We start from the raw sequence: 6,298 nt of genomic DNA on the forward strand, positions 1-6,298 counted from the left end.
TCTGTGGAAATAAGCCCAGGCTGTCCAACGTTTCCTCATGACAAACCCTGTATTTCAGTTATCAATCCAATCAAACTTCTCTGATGGGCTCCAGCACATTTACAACCTTCTGTTTGTCGTGATAGTGTGATGGAAATCAAGCCCCACTATTCATGCAGTTGTCACAGATCTGATTCATCCACTGAATTGCTTAATTTTACCTAAATGTCTAATTTAGATCAAAAGTATATTCATACTAGGCTCCTTTTCCATTAATAAGAAAATAACTGGCTAAAAATACATTTGATTACAGTAATGGCAAAATATAGATAAGTTGAATTGTAAAACTATAACCTTGTAACATAGGTGCTATCCCTTTGTTAAAATTCCCAGACACATATAAACAGGTACAAGAAGATATGGTTCAGCACTCAAATACTGTAGGTGGAAGAAGATTTTACAAAAAAGTAAAGGGTATAGTTCTGGTACCAAGCCAGACAACAGATTCTGATAAGTTGTTTTCTTTCAACTCCTTTTGATTCTTTGTTAATAACACGAGGCTGTGGTTACACTAATTTTTGGTTATTTATTCACGGGTTGAGCATTTGCCTCTCTAGTGTCTCTGAAGGCACTTTTTTTACCCCTATTGTTTTACTGCACACAGAGGAAGAGAAAGATGGATGCTTTTTCATCACAGGCTGGATGTTTCTGTTGCATTGCCTGTATGCAAAGTAGCAACTGTGGATCCAATCACATGGTTGTTATTTATGCTGAGGCCTTCTGAGCCTACATCAGCTCACCCCAATTGAAAAATCAAGCAAAAGGCTGTCTCTGGGCAAAATTTTATTGAACCCACAGATAAGGAGTGCTCCATCACTGCTTGGATACATTGTAGATACAACTCACAATGTGTTCCAATAACACGTTTATAAAACTGCAAATATCTTCTTACACTGTTTCATTGGTTTAAAGTAGAAATTAGCCCACAGTCCTTTTTTCCATAATAACAGCAGAGATACTCAGCAGGTCTGGCAGCCTCTACTTTCAGTTTTGAAGAAGTGTCCTTTTGGACTGGAAATGCTAACTCTTTTCTCCTCAGATGCTGTCAGATCTGCTGAATTTTTATTGTTTTTATTTTAGATATCCAGTATTTGTAGTATTTCACTTTTATTCTTACTTTATGTTCAATTCCTCTTGAAATAAAGGATAGCACTCCATTAAATTTCTTAATTACGTGCTGTGCTTGCATTTGAACTTTTAGTGACATGTGCACTAGAACATCTAGATCTCTTTGCTCCTCAGAATTCTGAGTGCCCGGCAATAACCTCCTCAATGATTCTAACGCCTTCCCCATGCTAGATGTCAAGTTAAATGGCCTATTATTTCCTTTTTCTGCCCCCATCCCTTCTTGAATAGATGGGTTATATTTGCTACCTTACAATCTGATGGAACCTTTCCAATATCCACTGAATTTTGGAAAATTATCAGCAACTACAAACCGTTATAGGGGAGGCAATGGCCTAGTGGTATCATCACTGCACAGTTTATCCAGAGTCCCAGATAATGTTCTGGGGACCAGGGTTCAAATCCTATGGCAGATGGTGGAATTTGAATTTCATAAAATGTCTGGAATTAAGAATCTAATGATGACCATGAATCCATTACCAATTGTCAGGAAAAACCCAACTGGTTCACTAATGTCCTTTAGGGAAGGAAGCTGCCATCTTTTCCTGGTCTGGCCTACATGTGACTCCAGACCCACAGCAATGTGATTAACTCTGAACTGCCCTCTGAGCAATTAGGGATGGGCAATAAATGCTGCCTGGCCAGCGACGCTCTCATCCTATTAATGAATAAAAAAATTACTACCCAATTAGCCATCTCTTTTATTCAGACCCTAGGAGGAGGTCCATCAGGACCTGGGTACTCGTCATCCTGCGATTCAATTAGCTTGTTCAGCACTGCTTTCCCTGTGATTGTAATTTCACTGAATTCCTCTCTCCAGTTATTATAGAATGTTTTTGTATCCTCACTAGTGAAGAAAGCAAAATATTTATCATTTAATCTGCTGTTTCCATGTTATGTATTACTGACATCCCATTCTCTCTCTCTGGAGGACCAAAGTTCTCTTGACTTACTCTTTTCCTTGTCAGATACCAGTAGAAATTTTGGTTATCTGTTTTTACATTTTCTAATTAGTTTCCTCTCATTTTATAATTTCTTTTTCCCGATCATTCTCTGCTGTTTCCCATGCTAGATGTCATGTGCTGACTAATTGTCTGATCTGTCCCTCATATTTGTGTAATTATGTGCTTTTCCTTTAGTTTGATGTTTTCATTGACAGCTTTAATTACTTATGGATGATGAGCCCTCCCCTTAGAGTTTTTCTTTATGGTAAGAAGAATAGACTTCGTCCTGGTTTCCAGAAATATCACCTTAAATGTCTGTCACTGCTTTTCAATTGACCTATCTCTCCTAACTTGGTATCCCAGTGTGCTCTTACTAGCTCAGGTTTCACACCCACAGAATTTCACTTACTTCAGATTATAATTCTAGTCTTGGACCTGCTGTTCTCCCTTCCAAACTAAGTGTAAAATTCAATTATGTTATGATCACTGCTGCCTAAGGCTGTCTACTCTGACATCATTACTCCTGTCACATTACACAATTATTGTTTCAGAAATGCTGCCTTAAGAAATTATCTTGGAAATATTCTGTGAACTCCCCATGCAGGCAACCATTCCCAATTTTTCCAGTTTGTGTAGATTAAAATTGCTTATGATTATTGTGTCTCTTTTTTACACAAGTACTCAATATTTCTTGTAGTATACTTTATCCCACAAGTTGCTACTGTTGATGACTCCTACTAATGACAAGTTTACCCAACTAATTCTCACGTCCACCCAAACTAATTCTACATTCTGATCTATTCAACTAAGGTGGTCTGTAACCATTGCACCAATGGCATCCTTGATTATCAATGCTATCCTTCCACCTTTACTGAGCTTCCTATTTTTCTTCCATGTCGTGTACCCCATAATATTCAGGACCCAATCTTTGCCACTTTGCAGCCCAGCAATGTCTCTGTAATGGATGTCAAATCAAATTTATTTACTTCAATGTGCACTATCGATTCATTTAATTTCTGGATACTATATGCCTTAAGATACAGAGCCTTTAACCTTGTCTTCTTGTTGTCTTTGTAACATCTAGCCTTGACTGCTGGTGTATTCTATCAATAATAGAGATTGTTACCGTTGACGTTCTCGTCTTCAAATTGGTGCCTGGCTCCTCATATTACCTGAGTAGAACTTCTTTCCAAGCCCCGTGTTGTTGGTACTTGCATAACCCATGACAACTGGATCCACTCTTTGTTTTTAATAACTGCTTTAAGTATCAATATTAACATTTTTGTGCTTCCTATTTATTGATCTTCCCTAACTCAGGTGTCCTTAAGCAGGCTATTTGCACAATCCCTTTATATGAAGCACTTAACAGCCGATCAGCTAACAAGACTCCTATAAAGACAACCTTTATTTTTACTATATTTTTTAAATTAAACATTTTGTGCCATCTCCTAGCAGCTGAATTGGTGCAATCCAAATTGATAAGGAAAATCAAAGTTACAGTTTCTTCCCTTACTTCACTGAATTCCCCATACTAACCAAACTCCTAAGCTTTGAGATGAGATCACCTGTCATGCTCTGTCAAAGGCTGTAGAGGGGGCAACAAGGGTGAGGAGTAATCGTGTTCTTTTGCTGCTGTCATGATTTGTGAATTTCAGAGCCATTTCTACATGGCAGTGTGGAAACCTATCTGAAGGATTCAAACATGAATTCAGCCCCTTCCAGCCTCCCTCGTTTTGATTTCTTTAATGTAAGTTCGGAAACAAAATATAACATGTAATGTAATGGTACATTGCCCATCTTTGAGTTCTCTGCAAACTTTGATATGATCAACCTCAGCAATTTTCTTCATTCGCTACTCTTGCATTGTTCAACTCAGCAGAACGGCAAATGCTTGCTTCCACTCTTGCTGATTTGTAAATATTGGGAATATCCTTCCTCCTATCTACACTGTTGATTTTTGAAGGTATACCCTCAGCTGCTTCCGTTCCATATGACTGACTTTAGCAACATAATCTCTCTCAGTTGTGAATCACCTTCCTCTTGTATATGGGTAACACCATCGCTATATCTCTAATCCTTCACACTGTTAGACTGCTTTTCTACTATCTGGCCTTGGATTCTTATGCATTCTTCTTTGAGGGAAAATTCAGGGAATAATCTTCAGCTCTGGACACATCATTTCCTTAGACCACTTTCCCAGACTGTGTACCAGATTGTTTGCAACCTCAGTCCATGTTTAGCCCCAGTTTAGTCTGTAATTATATTCCATTTCCATCACGAATACTTCCTACTTCCTACCTCCACCTCTAATGTTGTAGTTGCTGCAACTGTAACCCTCATACATATCCTGCATAAATATGAAGTGTTGTCCTATTGTGTCCTTTCCAAAGTTAGTTAACTATTCCTTAATTGTGTTTTCTTTTAACAGGTAATACAACTCATTGAGGGGAAGGCCTCAGCTTATGTATTTGCCAGTCCCGGTTGTAAGAAATGGGATACCTGTGCTCCTGAGGCTATCCTTCATGCTGTTTCAGGTAGCTGTTTCTTTATATTATCAAATCTGAATTAGCCTCAAACTAAAATTTGCGAGCAAACAATGGAATAAAATATAATCTGTGTGTAGACTTGCCCAGCTTGATTTTGATTATCAAAGAGCCTGTCAAACTTGGCTTCGAGTTGTGATAGCAGGGTATGATCTTGGAGCTAAATTTAACGCATAGATTAACTGGCACTTTTGAATGGACTGAAAAATGTGAATGTTTCCTCCTTATCCTCCATGACTTGGATACAGCCTTTGTCATGGTTAACTGCATCATCTTCCAGGACTGCCTCTTCACTGTTGTCCAGCTGAATGAGACTGCTGTCACACAGTTTTCCTTCTTATCTATCTAGTCACGAGCAGAAAATCACTTGCAGTTTCTTGCTTGTCTTTTTGTCCACACACTGCTACTTTTCATGGTCCTCCTCCTGTTTCTCATCTGGATGCTGCCCCGAGATGATGATTTGAAACACAGCATTAGTTTTCACATTTTAGATGACAACACCCAGCTATACCTCGCATCAATTTTCTCTTAACTCCTCCACTGTTGCTACTTTATTAGACTGCTTTTCCAACATCTGGACCTTAATGATTAGAAGTTTCCTCCAATTAAATATTTCATCTCTCTTCCCTACCCATAGACTCTGTCCCTCTCCTCCCTAGGAGAAATCTGAGGTTAAATCAGTCTGTTTAGAAGCTTGGTGTCACATTTAAAGTCATAATGTGCTTCTGATCACACTTTACACCTATTTTTACCTCTGTAACATTACCATACATAGTCTGGTTATTAGAACCTTCATTAGATTCAAGAGGTAGCAACAGGGTACTGCCTGGGTGAACCAATTCCAGTAGCTGCAAATAAAACACCCACATTGTCTTGTTTGGCAAATGTTTTATTGTAATTATTTTTATTTCTAGGTAAACTGACAGATATTCATGGGAATCCCTTGCAATATCATAAAGATGTGAAGCATATGAACTCAGCTGGAGTGCTTGCAACTTTAAGGAACTTTGACTACTATGCAAGCCATGTTCCTGACTCTGTTAAAAAGGAACTAGTTCCCTAAAAAAAAATTCTAATATGCTGCCTTTGTAACCTCGAATGACCAAATGTCTGAAATGTTCTTTTGATTTATTCTATTTACTTGTTCAAATAAGTTGCAATCTTGAGAATATTAATATGAGGGAGTTCTTTTTACTTTGCAGTACAAGTGCTGATGTTCAGAGCTACTGTCTGCCTGTTTTGTGGTTGTGCAGAATTCACTTGAGTTCGTACTTACACACTTTGGGTCAGCTGAAACTAATCTTGGTTGCAGAAACATTTAGTGTATCAAATGATTTTTTTTTCTTATGAATTGACTGAACTGATGCAATTTTTTTATGGTTCTCTACAACAATATTTGTTCTCAGTTTTCATGGGCTGCCTTCTATTGCATTTTGTCCTCATTGGTGAAGCTAAATACAGTTTGATGTTTGTTATTTCTGCACAATGGAAAATTAGTTTCTTGAGTTTGACAAACTCGTTATTTGCATAGATTCTCACTAATCTTCCATCTTTTCTGGTGTGGAGAAGTAAGTGAATGTTTGCAAGAAAATGTAATTTCTTTATATTTGACATCATTGATTTAAATAAATAGCAATTGATACTTTA

General features: G+C 37.8%; 1 long non-coding RNA gene across 1 annotated transcript; it reads left to right on the plus strand.

Moving 5' to 3' along the window:
• The first annotated feature begins 1,864 nt into the window (after nucleotides 1-1,864).
• LOC125481102 lies at nucleotides 1,865-6,298 on the plus strand. The gene is made up of 2 exons (XR_007261207.1): nucleotides 1,865-4,642; nucleotides 5,566-6,298. It is a non-coding gene; the product is annotated as an uncharacterized LOC125481102 (long non-coding RNA).

This window comes from Rhincodon typus, unplaced genomic scaffold (assembly GCF_021869965.1).
Source record: "Rhincodon typus isolate 14 unplaced genomic scaffold, sRhiTyp1.1 hic_rhity00000875, whole genome shotgun sequence".
NCBI lineage: Eukaryota > Metazoa > Chordata > Chondrichthyes > Orectolobiformes > Rhincodontidae > Rhincodon > Rhincodon typus.